At 40.4% G+C, this 19,022-nt stretch overlaps 1 pseudogene; it reads left to right on the forward strand.

Moving 5' to 3' along the window:
• The window catches only part of LOC145418075 (KRAB domain-containing protein 2-like), a 121,448-nt pseudogene that overhangs the window by 27,132 nt on the left and 75,294 nt on the right, over positions 1-19,022 (forward strand).

Genomic DNA, 19,022 nt, shown 5'->3' on the forward strand with positions numbered 1-19,022 from the left:
TTTAATCAACAGTGACCCACGTCAGCTAAATCGGACCACTCTTTACCTCAGCCAAGAGCGCCCCAGGATGGTTTTACTCTTTCTTTATTTACTTAACCAAAAATTCAATGCAGAGGAGTAACAAATCAACAAGAAATTATGATGTTAATCACGTAGACGTGCTGCTGTAGGATGAAGACGCATTATTTTGCTTTCACCAGTGGCCTGTGTAAAATAAAAACTGCTTGGATAAGGTGAATGAAATTTGGTCACCGCGGTTGAAAATGACTGTCTTAGGCCGCTTTCACACGAGGCCACCGGTGGCCGCCACCAGTGGCCTCCATTGGTGGCCCAGTGTGAAGGGGCCGGCAACTGGTGGCGCCGAATGAATGCTCCGATTTGAAAAAATGCTTTACAGCGAATGGCAGCAACCGTCAGTGGCGGACACTAGTGGGGCGTGCGAGCCACCGCCAGGAGCTGGGTGCCGGCCGGGCAACCGCAGTGGCCTCGTTTAAAGGCTCCTTTGAAAACTATGGGAGGCAACTAACTGAAGCCACCGGTGGCATCATGAGATTTCTGCCACACTCAAAAGGCAACTGTAAATTGTGGATGTGCCTATGATTTTTTGAACACTTGTATTCAAAGTGGAACTGGAGATTACGTATCACCTCATCCTTAGCTATTTATTATGTACATTACACTTTAAAAGCACTTGTATATTATTGATCATAATTTGCCAGTATCACAAAGAAGTAAGCAACTAACAAGAAATACTAAGGAGTAATATAACAATAAATCGCCAAGGAAGAGGTGCTCCGTAGTCCCTGTACCACCTAAAGCAGTGACCGCAACCAGTGTGCCGCTGTTGGCTTCCTGGTGTGCCATGGTACATTACCCTCCTCTCTCTAATATATTTATCGGACACTAATGCTAATATATTCATGGCATACATAAGTTAGTTTTGGAAATAAGTAAACAGACATATCAAAAATATCTGTTCATTTTCTTATATTTCTGTAAAACGATGAGGCTACTTAAGAAACCGCCGCCAAGAACTGTCTCATTCGGACAAATGTAGAACGTTTTGGTGCGTGAAATCACCTTGGCCCTTGAGTCTTGCATATGTAGGGGCATTCGCTGCTGATGCTTTAGTGTTATTATAAGAGTTTACTCTGACATTGGGGTATTAATAAACTCTGAAGAAATATCTCAGCAGAAAGCTCTTGTGTTGTACATAACAGTGTGATTCGGTTCGTGATCCTTTATGCTTCAGCTGCTGAGGCATCAGTTGATTACTTCTCTCTGAAGTCACGAGAGGAACCTGTGGATATTAAGAACTACTGTGACCTCAAACTGAAATTCAGTAAAGTACCCTTAAACACATGTGTAAAGCGGAAGAGAGAATACCCAACGATCTCCGAGTGTAAAGTCGACGTGATATTGTCATTTGCAACAACATTAGTTTTAATCACACACACCACAAACTCAGCCAGGAGACAGGTCGTGTACTGGGCAATCCCCAGGCCCTGTCTTCCCCTTTACCCCACTCAAGCCAACCACCACCAACCGGGCTACAGCAAGGCCCGGTCTTCTCTAATGAGAGAATCAACAACAACAGCAACATTAGTTTTAACTAAGCTTTTATAAAGAACAGAATTTCAAGCCACCCTGTAAGGAACTTCGTGTAAATCTCTTTATAAGAGAACTATATATTAAGCACCAGATGCTTCTCAAAATATGAACAAATTTCTCATTACTTTTCTATGAGAGTATCACATCCATTTTTTATCTTGGCAAAACACTTTTACATTATCATTAGAGAAAATTTAATTGATAATTTTTATTTTACGTGTCACTGGACATATAAATTTTAGTAAAAATGTTCATTTAATAACCTCTCTCGGTAAAACTGCTGATTATATTTTCCGAGAAAAAAATAGTTTGATAAATTATCCCATGTGAAGTATGCCAGTGCAAAATAGTGCATGTATTCTAAGTAATCTTTATTTCATATTTTTTTTTTAATTCCTTGTACATAAAAAAATCATTACGTTACTTTAAATACTCGGGACTATACACCTACCAATTGTGGCTTCCTTCCCTAATGACTTAGATAAGAACATCTTTGCGATGCTGATACTTATCGTGCTAAGTATTTTTTTTATTTAAGTGTGCTGTAAGAGCTCAACAAATTGAATAATGCTCGGTGAAGTAAAAACGGTTGCAGAACGCTGACCTACAAGACAGCTATTGTCTCGAGGAAACTGTGGACGTCAGAAAGATGGTAAACGAAGATCTGGTACACTATGTGTTGCGATATAATTAATGAGGCAGGAAAGCTTATTGTGAAGTACTGAACATAAAAAGACAAAAAATGAGGAAAGTCAAAAGGACGAGAGAGAGAGAGAGAGAGAGAGAGAGAGAGAGAGAGAGAGAGAGAGAGAGAGAGAGAGAGAGAGAGATTTTGGACGGGCCTGGAAAGAAACAAATTCTTTGGTAAAGGAGAGGTGCTTAAAAAAAGGAAAAAATATGACTTTGAAGTTTAATACAGAGGAGTGAATGTAAACCAGGAGAAGAGGGGAATTAAAAAAATGCATGAAATAGCAAGAGGGAAAGAGAAATCAGTGTTCAGTTTCTACTGAGAGAAAAAGAGAGTACAGCATAAACGAAGTTATATAATGAAAATATCAAGTAAAGAAATGGTTAAACAGAGGATAAAGGTAACATGTCAGAGGAAGAATTATTAAGAGTAGTATGGAAGGGAAGCATGCAGTGTTATCGTTGATTTTCTCTTGATGTCGCGTATTATAGAGGAAAAATTACCAAACAGTGAAGTTCCTATATAAATTACAAAGGAAAGGGCAAAAATCATTTTGATAACGTAATACATTAAGCGAATAAACGTTGTTTTGTGTGTGTCCACATTCGACCCCCCTCGGATTTCGTCGTGCCATACATCGAAAGACAAGCAATGATGAGCCGACAACGACGGCGTGCAATCATTTGCGCGCAAGCCATGCACACTTTTGTGCCCGATTTTCCGCCAGACAGTGGGAACCCTCTCCAGGTCATACCGGTGGGTGCAATGAGCAGAAATTTCGCATGGGCATGCTTGGTATGTCAGAGCAGGTCCATGTCAAGTTTGGGTTAGTGATTATCTCGGGGGCCGCGTAGCAGGTAGTATCGTTTAACCCATCTCTTTTTATATGTCTTCAAGCATGCCATGTATGTTAAATATAATTTCCCAACCTAGATGTGCAAATGAACAAAGCTGCTGGTTGCTATAACAGTTCTTAACCGCAGAACTATATTGGCCAAACAAACTCACCGATATCAGAGCGGTAAATGAAAGCTATCCATCTTTGTAAGTGCATAACTACCTAAAAACAGAAAGTTTCTTTTGACTTCTGGGATAATAGCTGTGTCATCGGCGAAAGCGAGACACGCATTTCGTATGAAAACTATTGAAAAAATATAATCGAGGACGATGCCTGAGAGACCTTGGTTGGAGCAAGGGCTCATCTTGTATTAACCTGTGTGTGTGTGTGTGTGTGTGTGTGTGTGTGTGTGTGTGTGTGTGTGTGCGTGCGTGCGTGTGTGTGTGCGTGCGTGCGTGTGTGTGTGTGTGTTTGTGTGTGTGTGTGTGTGTGTGTGTGTGTGTGTGTGTGTGTGTGTGTGTGTGTGTGTGTGTGTGTGTGTGTGAGAGAGAGAGAGAGAGAGAGAGAGAGAGAGAGAGAGAGAGAGAGAGAGATACACCAGCTATTTTCAGCCTCCTGCCACCGTCACTGCTCCACTCTCCCCCGGGTAATGATTGCCTTTACCGGTCTGAGGGAATTGAGGCTCGAAGCACTGTACCGAGAACCACTCACCTTCGTTTCATATACCAAAGCCGAATATAAAATGGATATAAACTGACTTAGGCTAAAGCAGTTGTTGTCAACCTCGGGGGAGTGAGCAGTTTCTCAGGGTGGCACGAAGACCAAGAGGAAAAATAACGAGTGGTCTGAACGAGAGAGAGAGAGAGAGAGAGAGAGAGAGAGAGAGAGAGAGAGTCACGATGACCCTTTGATTTTAATTCGGTATCATAATTTGCCTCAGCTCCGCTCATTAATACAAATTACTCCTTGTGTCTGAATAGTGAATTGGTTTCTTTCGTTTCTTGTTGCCTGGCCACCGTCCTACTATTTTTGTTATTATTCTTTTCCCTCTTAAATAATTTTGATCTTTTAGAGAGGATAAATATACCAACAAGTCTCGTATTGTAGGATGAAGTACACCCAAGCTGATAAAGCCTGAACATCAACAAGTTGATTTTCGATCCTTGTCTATACAAATCTGCCTTGCCATTTTCGCTATATATTTGAAATTACACAACTTCAAGTGACAGTCGCTGCCACGTCCTCAGGTAACAACTTCCGGTCTCACACACGTATTTGTTTCTTTAACTGACTGACAATTATATGAGTTAAAACAGTAACTCTCGGAACGTCTGTAAACTGAAAGAATGGAAATTAGTGTTTCACAAGTACAAAAGTTGAAAAAATGTTAAAGAGATTGCAAATATACGTGCTGGTTTGATGTTTGTGACTGTGGGGTGCTGTTTTACGACCATGTTGTGGTGTTTATGATAACGAACAAGTATGTGTTGATTTGATGTTTATGGCGAGGTGCTGTATTAATGTTTGTGGCCAAGTGGCAATGTTCCATGGCCATTCGGTATTGTTTATGACCATGAACATGTTGATATGTTTATGAACATGACCGTGTGGTGGTGTTTTGGTCTATGTGGTGATGTTCATTACAATGTGGTGATGTTAATTTCTATGAGGTGGTGTTCATGACCATGTGGTGGTGTGTTTGACCATTAGGCAGTGCTTATGACCATGTGATGATGTTTGAAAATTTGTGATGATGTCTGTGACCATGAGATGGGGTGTATGATAATGTGGTGATATTTACGATCATGACCGTAGCCATTCAGTGGTGTATACAACTATCTGCTGTTTATGACGATATGGTGTTAATGGCCAAGAGATGGTAATTATAAATGTCGGTGTGGTGATGCTCGGTGGTGTTTATAACCAAACTCAATCGGTAGACAGGTGGCCTGCAGTCTTAACGGACCCAGGTTCAAATCTCCGCTGGGGCAGGGAACAGTTTAAGGATTTGAATTTAATAAAAACAGACTTTACTGACCTACCAGAAGACCCGCCGACATGTCGTAAAAATACCCCCGCTAATACCAATACACCAGTCCTGTATGAAACAGCCCTAGCGTGTATTCAATATGGACGGTGGGTGTTAGCGCCGAAGTGGTGACATGTAGAGGTGTATGGTATGTAGGAGGACTACTGGGCCTTGATAGCAGGCTGTGAAGCCTATGCCCAGAGTTGGTCACATAAAAAAGAATGATGTTTGTTATTATTATTACCAAATGGTGGTGTTTGTAACCAAGACCAAGTGGTATTGTGTGGCCATGTGGTGGTGTTCATGACCAGAACCATGTTGTGATGTTTATGAGTTATTGTGGTGCTTTGTGACCTTGTGGTGGTATGACCATGTGGTGGTGTGTATGACCATGTGGTGGTGTTTATGACCATGTGGTGGTGCTTACGACCATGTGGTGGTATTGATAAAGATGTGGTGGTAATTCTGACCATTTGGCAATGTTTATGATCTTTCCTGTGTCAGTGTTGTGTTAAAGTGGTGCATTTTGTTAACTATCAATGTCCATAAACAAGTATCTTTATGAGGACATGTTTACCGCATTGGTCGCTCTCAAAACAAAATGCAGAAAAAAAAAGAAAAGAAACGTGAATACTATGGTCATATGAATTTTTCTCTTTGACACGAGGCCTCGCATTCAAGATCAGTAGCAAGAAATCGCTATCAAATATTTTAAAGTGTTGTGTGCTATCCAGTTCCTTATATGTATTTCTTTTAGTTTAGAAGTTAATTAAAAACAAAATAGGGATCTAATTTCTCTTTTTTGGACAAGGCAGGGGTAGAGGAGGGACGCCTTCACGTCGTGGCTCAAAACCTTGCGACTCAGAGCCTGGTATATAAACATCCCTGAACACCCCACCCCATTCCCCCGAAGACAGGGATGGTGGACCACGGGAGAAGGGCTAATTCAGCCTTTATTCAACTGGGTTAATATCCGCAGCAATAAGAACAACAGTAATTCAAGAATAAGTTTTTAGTCAGATGGTGGCAGGAAGAGGGTAGAAGGGAGGAGAGGGTGGAGATGTGGACCAAGGCTAAAAGGGCGCGACCCTAAAAAGGTTGAAAACCGCTGGGCTTGAGGGAGAGGAAGACTATGGAACAGGGAAGGAAGAGGAAAGAGACTAATAGAACTGTTCAAAGGGAAGTGCCGGTAAGTTGAGAAGTAAACCGAAAATGAGCGAAACAATAAACAATGATGTTTGAAAGGAATGCATACGACTCTCCGTCTTCTCCGTATGGCTTTCCAAAACTGCCTTTCCTCCACCATTCTAAAGGTCGGTCCTTATTTGCGTTCCTTTTTACTGTTTGTTTTCTTGTTACTCCTTTCGCGCTACTATTCCCTCACCCCCACGTCAGTCTTCCAACTTTTCCCTTTTCCAATTTGTTTTCCTCCTCAGCCTCTCACCCTATACTCCCCTCTCATATTTCCCCCCAGTTCCACCCTCTCCAAAGTTTGTTTCTCTTCTGCCTCACTTCCCTCCCAGCAGCTCCTGTTCCACTCAGCCTTGCTTTTCATCTTCCCTCCCCGTCGCCTTTTTCTCTCCCTTCCTCCCTTCTTCCACTACCGTCCCTTTCGTAATCATTACTCGCTGCCAATGTTCAGGAATTTCACATCATCCTGGCTATTATCCTACATGTTTTCCTGGGCCTGGAGGCAAGTGGAGAGAGAGAGAGAGAGAGAGAGAGAGAGAGAGTCACTTGCAAAGAGAAGGTGATTCAGATTAACACAGCAGAGTAAGTTATTGAGACAAACAAAACTGATTAAATGGGTTAGTGACAGGCGTGAAAAGTGAACATAAATGTGAGAACCTGAGCGAGCTAAGTAAAAATGGATGAGTGACGAGGAACACAGCCAAACAGAATGAAGAAAAAAAGAGTATAAGGAAGCGAAAAGTGTCTTAAAACTCTTAGGTTTCTATGACACACTCTCAGCTAACTAACATCATCTGGCATGAACGGAAATAGAATACCGCAGTTGTACAGACGACAGAGTTAACAGTGACTTCACTTAGACTAATTTTGGCCTCTCTCTCTCCCTCTCTCTTTCTCACACACACACACACACACACACACACACACACACACACACACACACACACACGTCGAATTTCGCGTAACCGTATAGGGAGAGGTGCCAAAAATGATATCCTACTTCGCCAGGTTGATAATTTGCTATAATTGTATGTTATCCACTGTACAATATGTTTCTCTTGCACATACGCATAAGACGGTCAGTCAGTCTATTTGCTCTTCTCAGGCCTTTTAACTATTTTTCCCTCCTTGTCTTGCTCTTTTGGTTATATTGCGAGTATCACTGGTCTTAAGGACTGGTGTTTTTCAGTATTTTGCACAACCATCATCTCTTGCGTTTCGTTTGACATTCGGTATTCATCCTCATTTTACTTTTCCTAGATGTTATGCTTGAAAACTTGAATTCAAAATCCCATGGTAAAGAGGGCGACATGTTATGTAGGATATGACAACAGTTATAAGTCTGCGTCATGGAACATCTACCTGAGCGACCTGAAGCCTCTTAGTAGCAGTCAGACTATATTATTACATAAGTGGTGTCTCTTTATTTACTAAAGCTGATATTTCAGTCACATGTACAGGGAACTTTTGAACTCAACTCTCCCTCCTTTGTATTGTGTATGTCAGTGTATATCGGCTCCATAGCATTACAAGAGTAAAATCTATTTAACCTCTTCAGTGCCGTATTTACTTGGTTAATTGTCTCTACTTTCAAACGATGTATTCAACGTAGACAAGATCTCTTCCAATAAAAGGGAATACAGTAATACAGTAAAAGCTGCAATGAACCAAGTGGGTTGAAGCTAGCAAAATTATAGCGGAAATTACGTCATTGGAGATCAGAATAATTAATGCATCACAACAAACACTACCGCTGCCTCGGTCCACCTGCTCTCACCTCATCTGTATTAGTTCCGTCTTCTCACAACTTCCATCATTAGCTGCATACGTATTACTGTATACAGGTCACACCCGTTAACTCCAGTACTGCCAACTCCATATGACCTTCTTCTTTTATAATAATAATAATAATAATTATACTAACAATAAATAATGATAATAATAATAATAACAATAATGGGTATTTTTATTATTGTTATTATTATTATTATTATTATTATTATTATTATTTTTATAATTACTACTACTACTACTTCTACTACTACTACTACTACTGCTGCTACTTTATATACATGCTCATTACATATTTTTATGCCGTCCGTTTTATTAATCTGGGAACAGCCTTTGACTTGAGGGAGCTGAATATAACCATTATTAATTACTTTACTGCCAGACCTTTACAGAGGCCAGCCTAAGAACTCTGCCACTCAGTTACACACTGAAATCCATCTGATATTAGCCCTGTAAAGCCGTCATAGAGCCTCAACAACTGTTGTAGGGGCCATCCTGGGATTCAGTATGATGATGCCCAGGAATGTGAGTCATATTGACAGATTCTTAAGTTGATTTTTTTTTTAACACTGAAGACTTTTTAATGACCTACATTAAATACATGACGGTCTTGTTTCGAGTTCTTATTAACATGGAGTCTTTTAAAAATGGCTAAAGTTCACAAAAATATTTAAATAGAGGTATTTATACGTAAAAATTCTATATCATTGCTAAGTCAAACTCATACAGTGACCTCTTTAAGGTCTTTTTATTTATTTTTTCTTGGGGAGGGGGGGGGGGAGGTTTTTTGGGTTGACAGCACCAAGTGCCCTGCAGTAAACAGCTTGGCTGGTCGAGTTGTGAATGGTTTCTAATAAAAATAAAAACTATTTCATCGAAGCAAGCAAAGAATAATCAAATAACATTGTAATGAAGTGCCCTGACACATCCACACGGTCTGGTTATACGTATCTCGCCTGTTGCTCTCCAACCTCAACCATACTCATTTCCTGTCCTTCTCCTCCAACCCCCACCACCCCCACTCCCTGTCCTTCTCCTCCAACCCCCACCACCCTCACTCCCTGTCCTTCTCCTCCACCCGATACCCGGCCGCCAGTCTCATTACCTAGTCTGCCCCAAGGCGCCTCAGTCACAGCTCTGCAGCACAAAACTTCCTGAAGGTTTCTGGACAGCGCCAGCAAAGACAATTCACCTCACGACTTCTTCCTTTGTTCTGCTCCTGTCAAATTGCCTTAGGGCTGTCTAGTCTGTCACTGTTTATAAAGCTTTCAGTGTAAGCACTGCAGGTTCAGTTATATCCATTTATTACCATGAAATGAATGTGTGGGACAGTTCAACCCTCTCAACCCGAGAGGCGCACACAATATTTTTGTTCTTTATTATAGTGGCAAACGATGTGTCAGTTATTTATCGTGTATTTATTGACTGGGCTAATGTAGTCTGGAATTCATAATATCAGTTGGCATAGTCGTTTCTTTCTAAGCAAGCAGGAAGAATATGTTCCAGTTTTTATCGATAATATATCTGTGAAATTTATCACTTCGCCTGATTATGTGTGTGTGTGTGTGTGTGTGTGTGTGTGTGTGTGTGTGTGTGTGTGTGTGTGTGTGTGTGTGTGTGTGTGTGTGTGTGTGTGTGTGTGTGTGTGTGTGTGTGTGTGTGTGTGTGTGTGTGTGTGTGTGTGTCCGTCCAGTTATACAATGCTTTTAAATCATCAGCACCCTTCCTGTTCATGCCTTTGTATCTCTCATTTTCACCCACCACATCCCTCTTCCCATGCCCTCAGCTGTGTCCCTTCACCTCGTCCCTCTCACCGCAGTGTCAGTTTCTCCCTTCCCCTCTCACCACCCTCGACGCCTCCATGCTGTCTAGCCCATTGTTCCCATCATTGATTCTCATTATTTTCTTCCTGTATTTGACTCATCTTCCCTTCCTCTGATGATATCATACTAAACTGGGTGCAAAGGCAATTAATTATTAGTATTAACATTAACATAAATGAAGCAATGTTTATCATCAACGATTAATGACCACCCACAGACCTTATTGTTACTCTAATGCGGTTATCAGTTTGATGTATTTATTATGAGGGAGAGAAAAATGTTCTTGAAATTCGCATTTTCTGAAATGTTTATTCCTGGGTTGTGTGTGCCTGTAAAGTGTATGTGAAGCGCATCAATAAGTAACATTGCCCTCAACATATGTGCAGATAGTTAGGTTTGTGAGGTGCAGCGAGGACCCCAGAGACAAAATACTGCGTGGCCTGTGTCACTGGACATGTTGCCCATGTTTCTGCCACTTTCGTACTTCGTTTCTTTGTTATGGATATTATGCCACCCAATCCTTAGGTGAGAAAGAAGGCTGGTATGATGAAATTCTATGAAATTTTATGGTTTGCATAATAATTAAAACTAACATTTCCCAGAGTCTCAGCTATAACTTTCACAAGAAAAGACTAAAAACAAAATTATGGCAAAGTACGGAAAGAAAAGTAAACAAGACTCTTGGTGCAAGAGGAAATTAAGAAAAAAATATACCAAGGATGATCGCGTACGAAAATAACGGAAATATAATGGTGGAAACAGAGAAAGTGAGAAAACTGTATCTGTGAAGATTTGAATTCTATCAGAGTAAACATGGTGACATGTAGAGGTGTATGAAATGTAGGAGGACTACTGTTCCTTGGGAGCAGGCTGTGAAGCCTATGCCCAGAGTCACACACACACACACACACACACACACACACACACACACACACACACAGTGTTGTAACTTTAATAACTGGCTTTTTTTCCCCAATTTTTGTTTCAATATAGTGCCTCATCATCCACGCTATTCTCATCCGTATTTTATCTATTACACTAACGCTGATGATATCTTTCTCATCTGAACCCACATTTTTACATTCTTTCATTCGCGAGTATTCATTCTATTTCCTATTCTTTTTTTTTTTTCTCTCTCTCTCGCTGTTTTATATATAAATATATACCCGTGTGTATATATATATATATATATATATATATATATATATATATATATGTGTGTGTGTGTATATCTGTCTGTATATATTTGTGGGTATATATATATGTATGTATATATGTGTGTGAAGATATATTTTTATGTATATATATATATATATATATATATATATATATATATATATATATATATATATATATATATACATATCAATCAATCAGTCATTTCCTGTAGCACCCCACGGGATGCATAGGGCCTCGATGAACTCTCTCCACCAATAGTTATCTCCTACCATCTCCTTCAGGTCCCACCAACACTCCTCTCCTGCTTCTCTTTTCATCGTTCTAAACCAGGTCTCCCTAGGCCTACCTCGGCATCTTCTTCCTCTAGCAGTCCACTCTGGCACATCCTGTATTAAACTGCCTTCTTTTCTATATATGTGCCTCAGCCATTTCCAGCAAGACAGTCTCACACATTCTTGAACTGAAAATATCTCTTACTCTTTCATTTGTAACTGTCTTGCCACTTTACCCCAAGAATCCTTCTCAGTATTTTATCATCAAATCCTAATACTTTCTGATCTGCTGCAATTGTACTGTACCATGACTCATGCCCATATATTAAACTTGGTCTAACCATGGACTTGTAAATTTTTACTTTAGTATGTACCGAAAGCATATTATTATTCCAAACAGATTTCAACATTCCAACAGCTCGCCAAGCCTGTCTAATCCTCTAATCAATTTCATTGTTTAATTATCCATTAGATGATACAATCGTTCCCAGATATTTGAAATTTTATACATTCTTCAACACATTATTCCCAATTTCACAATCGATTTGGCTCTCCTCATTAATATTAATAGTTTCAGTTTTACCACAATTTAGTACCAATCCCACTTTTTCTCCTTCCTCCACCAGACAATCAAGCACCCTCTGTATCTCGTAAATACTTCCGCAAATCAGTTCAATATCATCATCATAGTCCAAATCCTTCAGCCTCTTATTTTCTTTCCAGTTAATTCCTGCACCTGTCCTCCTTACAACCTTTCTCATAACATAATCCGTAACCATAACATGCAGCAGAGACGAAAGAACTCCTCCTTGAATCACTCCTGACCTAACTTCAAATGGATCACTCAAAGAACCACCCACCATAACCTTACAATGAGAACCTTCATGCAGGCTTCTAATATTATTTACAGACTTTTCTGGTATATCATAGAATCTCATAATTTTCAACATAGCTCCGTGTGAAACACTATCAAACGCCTTTTCAAAATCCACAAAACACATACTAAGTGACATTTTCATCTCATTAGCTTGCTGCATTAGATGCCTTACAATAAAAATCTGATCATTACATCCTCGACCCTTTCTAAATCCCGCTTGTTCCTCTCTTTAAATTTTATCAATTACTGGCTCTATTCTGTTCAACAAGATTTTGGAAAAGACTTTTGCAACTACAGGTGTCAAAGTTATCCCCCTCCAATTTCCACACAACCTTAAATCTCCTTTTTTTGGTATTTTTATAATCACTCCATTTTTCCACTCTTCTGGAATTCCACCATTATCCCAAGCCACATTAAAAAGTTTCAAAAGCGCATTCATCAACTCATCATTTTCCACCTTAAGCATTTCAGGATATATTCCATCCTCTCCTGGGGCCTTAAAATTCGACTACACAGGTAAAGAAAAAAAAAGTTGGGTTCGTAGCAATAATTCAAATTTAGGCGAAGTAGACTTCGCTGAGTCTCTTCCATATCGATTTATTTAGCAAACTGCACATTATTATTTTGTTCGTTTTTCTATTAGGATTTCAACCTTACTTGCGTCAATAACATGCTTGAGGATAATGAGGTTAAATGTGCAGAACAAGAGGTGATATGAAATCTTCAAAGCCATTTATAATACTAACCAATTTCTGAAGAAACTATGGAACCCACAAACGTCATTCACCTTAACCCCTTCATTTGTGGAATAGCATTAGCATCTTGCCCCTGCCACCTCCAGACGATTTTATTCAGCACATAAGCTTTTTTTTTTTTTTTTTTAGCAAGAGGGGAGGTATACAGCCTATCTTAACGTCTTAGTCAGGCTAAATCTGAATAAAATCTTGTGGCGTTAGCCTGACTAAGACTCTGGGTCCTTTGACTTACTATCAGCAGTTTAAAAGTATCTGGTGCCGGCAAAAGATTAATAGAAATGTTAGCTAAGCCATGAGAGTTAATAGAGGTGACCCAATATACCATCAGGTCAAATAGACGCCTATAAGAGCGTGGCCTCACAGCCACCTCGCCAGTATCTATCTGTCTATAGCCAGATGCCACAATCCCGTAAGGGGTGGCTGTTGCCTCTGAGTTGGTTGTTGTATGGGGAAGGGCACTAACCCTCTGCCAACCCACTTGTTGACAAGTAGAGGGAACACGTATGTGTTGGTTATATACTTACCACCCAGGGTTGTAAATGGTTTCTTGGCCTACAGGAAATCATTAGGCTTGTCGCTCAATGTAAAGTCACCTGAAAAGGAAAGAAGAGTGATAAAAATGACAGGAAACGGGAGATGTGTAAAGAGAAGAGAGCAGACACAGAAAAAAATATGATAAAAGAGAAAGAAGAAGTAGGCAATACTCTATCAAGTGAGTGGCCGCTGTGGGTGTATAAGATATGAGATCACTACTAACAGTATATATAGTATTTGTTTGTCAACCATCTTGGCCGCATAAACTTAAACTCACTGTCGCCCCCATATCAATGGGTCGGAGTGTGGGTTTCCGAAGGGAACATCACTATACTGTATATGGTGGTCTCATATCTTTACATCTGCAGTGACGACTTGTCAACAACATCACTATACTGTATATGGCGGTGTCACATCTTTACATCTGCAGTGGCGACTTGTCAACATCACTATACTGTATATGGTGGTCTCACATCTTTATATCTGCACTGGCGACTTGTCAACGAAGCCTTGCTCTTAAAGGTGGTTAATCAACCTGATGAAATATTGCAAACTGTTATTCTGCTTATATGTGATGGAGATAAATAATGTCAACACTCAGTCTGCTATGGCTCACCCTCAGGGAAATATACTCCTTTTCGTTATCTCGAATACTGTACTAGAAGTGCCTTAATCTGTGAGGGTTTATGGTGACAGTATTAGCACTCCCAGGCTCCTGTGCATCACACTCCAGTTAATAAAAGCGCCTGTCGTTAGCTGGAATTAGATCCGACAATTGTCCCAATTATGAAAGAAAAAAGTGATAAAGACGTCATCGGAGTCAAAGGGTTAACCCTTTGGATCCGGCGACATGTTTTTGTTGTGGTTGTGCTACATACAGACGATTGCATTTATCTTAGGCAAACCTTTAGGTATACAGGAATTACTTAAATCAATATTCCACCCATCAACTTATAAGAACCTCAGCCTAAAATGTCCTCTGAAATTTGCAAGAACTATATACAAATTACTTCCTCAGGCTAAAGGGGTTTAATCAGTTTATCAATAACATAATTTGTTCGGTTTATTTTTGCTGCCTCCAGACGATTATATCAAGCGTAGGAGAGTCATTTCGAACGAGGAATATCAGATATTGCCGTCATTAATCCCTCAGTAAGAGATCTTTATTATTTTTTTTTATATTCAGCTGGAGATATTAACAATAAATAAACAATACATAAAGGATAATAATGAAGCAAAACCATAACCTCGTGTTGCAGGGGTTTAAGCTGACTGAAAATGCGAACATAAATATAATACTAGAGTAGACGCTATCATGAAAGGAGCCAACAATTAAATAAATAAAGATGCCATGCCAGTGAGGGGTTATCAGCTAGCAGGTAAAATGTGAAGCAGGACTAGCGTGAGGAATGTGGTGTGATGTACATGTCATTGGTGCACAAACACTGGCCTGATGTATGAGAGGCGGATGTATTCACCAGGGACACCAATTATGCTTTATGGTGAATGGCTTGGGGTGAAAGGTCATTACCTCTCTCTATCTCTCTCTCTCTCTCTCTCTCTCTCTCCAACATGCAATGCATTTAGTTATCCTGTTTCCCTCGCTGTGTCCTAATTAACACCATTGGCAAAAGGATCTCATCTTATACTGGTAGGCAGGAGAGAGAGAGAGAGAGAGAGAGAGAGAGAGAGAGAGAGAGAGAGAGTGGTGGGAAGAAACAGAGGCAGAAAGGAAGAGAATGCACTTCGAGTCAGGAAAAAGAAGTATGAATGTGAGGCGGCAAGGAAGAAGGGAGGTATGAAGAAAAGAACAGGGAGAAGGGGAGACAGGGAGAGATAAGAAAAGCGGATGAGGTGGAGAGAAAAGAACGTAGACAGACTGGGAGAAATAAGAAGACGGAGGAAGTAGGGCGATACTGGGGCGGGTGGATAGAGATAAGAAGGGAGAATATGTTATAAGAGGAAGGAATGGTTGAGAGAAGTGTCAGAACGACAGAGCAAAATAAAGGACGAAAAGATGTAGTGAACAGGTTACGAAGACGGAAGGAATCTGAGAACTTAGGAGCGGGAGATGTACTGAAGCTTCAACTTAGAATAAAATAGAGAAAGTAAACGAAAAAAAAGTAAAAATACATTATCAGGTAGAATAAGAGACGGACACACACTCTGGTAATAAAACCAGGGGACAATGACAGGTAAGAAAATAAAGAGAAAAAGCTACATGGAGCGACATTAAAAAGGTCTGAAGAAAAGACGGTGTGCAATGAAATGATAGGCCTAATACGTGATCACAAGTAAGAGAGAGAGAGAGAGAGAGAGAGAGAGAGGGAGATTAGTGCAGGAAATGAAAAAAGGGGAGTGAAGGGTGTGATGTGTATGACGAGGAAAGAGGGGGTGTTGTCAAAATGAAAAAAAATGCCACTGGGAAGAGGAAGTAAAAGGAGGAAGGCAGGCAGTGCTGAAACAAGTACAGGACACTGAAATTATAGAGCGTAAATAGAGAAAGAATATTGAAAGGTAGGGGAAGAAAATTTTTGATAAATGAAGAATAAGATAAAGGCAGGGGTGGGAGGACGGGCAGAAAAGGAAAAAAAAAAAAGGAGAAAGACACAAAAAATTAAAAGTGGAAAGGTAAAGAAATATTGGTGTGAAGAGGTAACAGAATGTATAACCAGAGCTGGTGATATCAAACCTGAAATTTAAAAGATAAATAGGATTGTCTGAAAAATGACAGGGAAAAAAGCAAACAAAAGGTAAGGAGAGAAGATTGGGAGAGTGAGTAAGGGGAGAGGAGAAACTTTTGATAGTGATAAGGAGACGGCAAAAACCATGTGAAAGATATGTAAGAGGAAACGTAATTGGGACCAGTCGAAGAGTGATGTAGATTTGACAGCTCGAAAAAGAAATTACACTGCTGAGGGAAAAATGGAGGAGAAAGAGGATATGAGGAAATTCTGAACTGCTATTTTTTTCTATGTCCGACTCCGGGCAAAGGCTCCAGGGCCTATCCCAAGGCCCAGTAGTTCTCCTAAACACCTCCACATGTCACTACTTTGGAGCTAACATCCACCGTCCATACTGAAAACATGCTAGGGTTGTCTCATACAGGACTTGTGCACTTGTATTAGTGGGGGTATTTTTACGACATGTCGGCGCGTCTTCTGGTAAATCAGTAAAGTCTGCTTTTTAATGAAATTCAAATCCTTAGGCTGTTCCCTGCCCCAGCCGGGACCTGATCCTGGGTCCATTAGGACTGCAGTCAGCCTCATTACCGATTCAGCCACCGCCTCCCCCAAGTGAGGTAAGTGTTAGTCTTATGTTACTGTTAAGAGAGGGAGGGTGAGAGACTTGTGGGAGAAATGTGAAAAGAAAGTGAGAGCAAACGAGAAAGGGGTTGTTGATAAAGTGACAGGGAGGAGTGAATACAGAAAATTGTGAGAGGGAGAGCAGGGAAGCGAAATGGATGTGAGGGAATTCAGAATTATTAGCCGGGTGGTATGTTACTGATAGAAAAGAGAGGGCAAGAGACACGTGGGAGAACTGTGAGAGATTCATGGGAGAAATATGTGAGTAGGTGAGAGTAAACGAGACAGAACAAACTGTGTTAGATGGGAGAATGAGACCTATGTGGGGAGTGTAAATTGGATGAAATGGTGTTGAAAATGTGTGGCGGGGTTGAGGAAAGAAGCAGCTTAGAGAAGATGATTCAGCATACAAGAGGAATAATATAATGAAATGGGTGAAACCACAGTAAAAACGGCACAAATACAAACAAGGCGAAGTGTGTGGGGGGAGGGAGGGGAGGGATGTGGCAAATACTCAAGAAATGGAGGGACTTTATGAGCGAAGTACAATTCAGAAACAATGGGAAGAAGAGTATGGATGTTTAAAAATGTTTGCTTGAGTGAAAGGAGGTATGACAGATATTACAAGATAGGAGGAAACAGTAATGGATGAATATAAAAATGGAACATGTAACTACTGATGTCAGTCGGAACTAGGGTGGCTCTCGTCTTGCTACGATCGACAGTAAATAATATTTGAGTATAATTTCCTCTGGGCTACTGAAGGCTCATGAATGCTTGTGCACAACTAACTTTAATGTGATGAAATGGAATATTCAAATGTTGCCGTTGATGATAATGGTGTTGATGGTCATGGAAAAAAATGGTGGACATCATATCTATCCCCGTCTGTCTATCTGCCTATCATTTTATATATCTGTTTAAACATCTATATATATATCCGGCTAATAAAACTATGAGTCATGCGTGCTGTTCGATAATTGATAAATGATCGCAACTATCATTATATACATTTTTAAAATCAATGATTTGGATATTATTTCAGTGGTTGTATTACTGAGGGTGTCGGTGCTGTTCTTGGTTCCATGTCTGCCATTGCCAGTTCATCTCCGTAAAACTTCAGCAACATTATAATGCTTGCTCTCGAAATCTGTATTGCAATATTGGCAAAAAAATTCAAGGAAACCTGCCAAAACAACAGCTATTACAAGACTGCTGATGACATCAAATTTGGGACTGATATAATTGTTCCCATCAATACTACAGCTAATGATATGAAGAAGTGTTGGGTGTGCATGATTCAAAGCAAGAGTCTAACTGTCCTGCCTTTGTCGGACACCAATACACCCACAATTCCAGACTCACAGCCTTGCACCAATCCTCCCCACTCCTCACATCATAACTACACGCTCAACCTTACGCCACTATAATTACTTCACTGCCTCCCTTCCACCTCAAACACCCATATATACTTGCACTCGCAGCCTACACGCACAATGTTGCTGACTTACAAACCCTCACATCAGCACTTCTAGCATCAACATTCTGCGAGGAGGGGGGAATACATCGGTAAAGTGCGAAGGAAGTATGTCAGTACCCTGGAGCAACTCAACCCAGCAAGATGCACTTTTTGACACCTTGGCTATAAGAACCATCCAACTGCAATATTTTGGTGGCCTTCAAATCCGGGAGAGTATGATTTACCCTCTTCTCAATGTAAAGCAAATTTATGTGTATTTTAGGAAAGGTTAAATGTTTCAAATAAAGTAGGCTAAACTCATAAGAGATTTTCAGAAGTGAATATTAGAACATGCTTTTGATATGTTTCATGCGTCCCACTTGGCTCAGTGTTACGCTCTGTATATATAATTCTTCATTACTGTATATTTTTATATAGTTGGTACATGGATCCTGCAATGATAATGCAAAAGCTCACTGCTACACACGCGTCAGGAGGGAGGCAGGTTGCAGGGTGATGGGAGTGAAGCAGAGGTTGTGCGGTGTGAGAAAGGGAAAAATGAAGAGGTTTGGATAGCGAAGGGAGGAACGGATGAAATGCTTGGAATGGTGAAGGGAAGGAGGGATGAAGAGGGTGGAATGGTGTAGGGAGGAAGGAGAGAAGAGGTTGG

The sequence above is a fragment of the Coenobita brevimanus genome, chromosome 112, assembly GCF_032717465.1.
Source record: "Coenobita brevimanus isolate Jiangsu-jjx chromosome 112, ASM3271746v2, whole genome shotgun sequence".
NCBI lineage: Eukaryota > Metazoa > Arthropoda > Malacostraca > Decapoda > Coenobitidae > Coenobita > Coenobita brevimanus.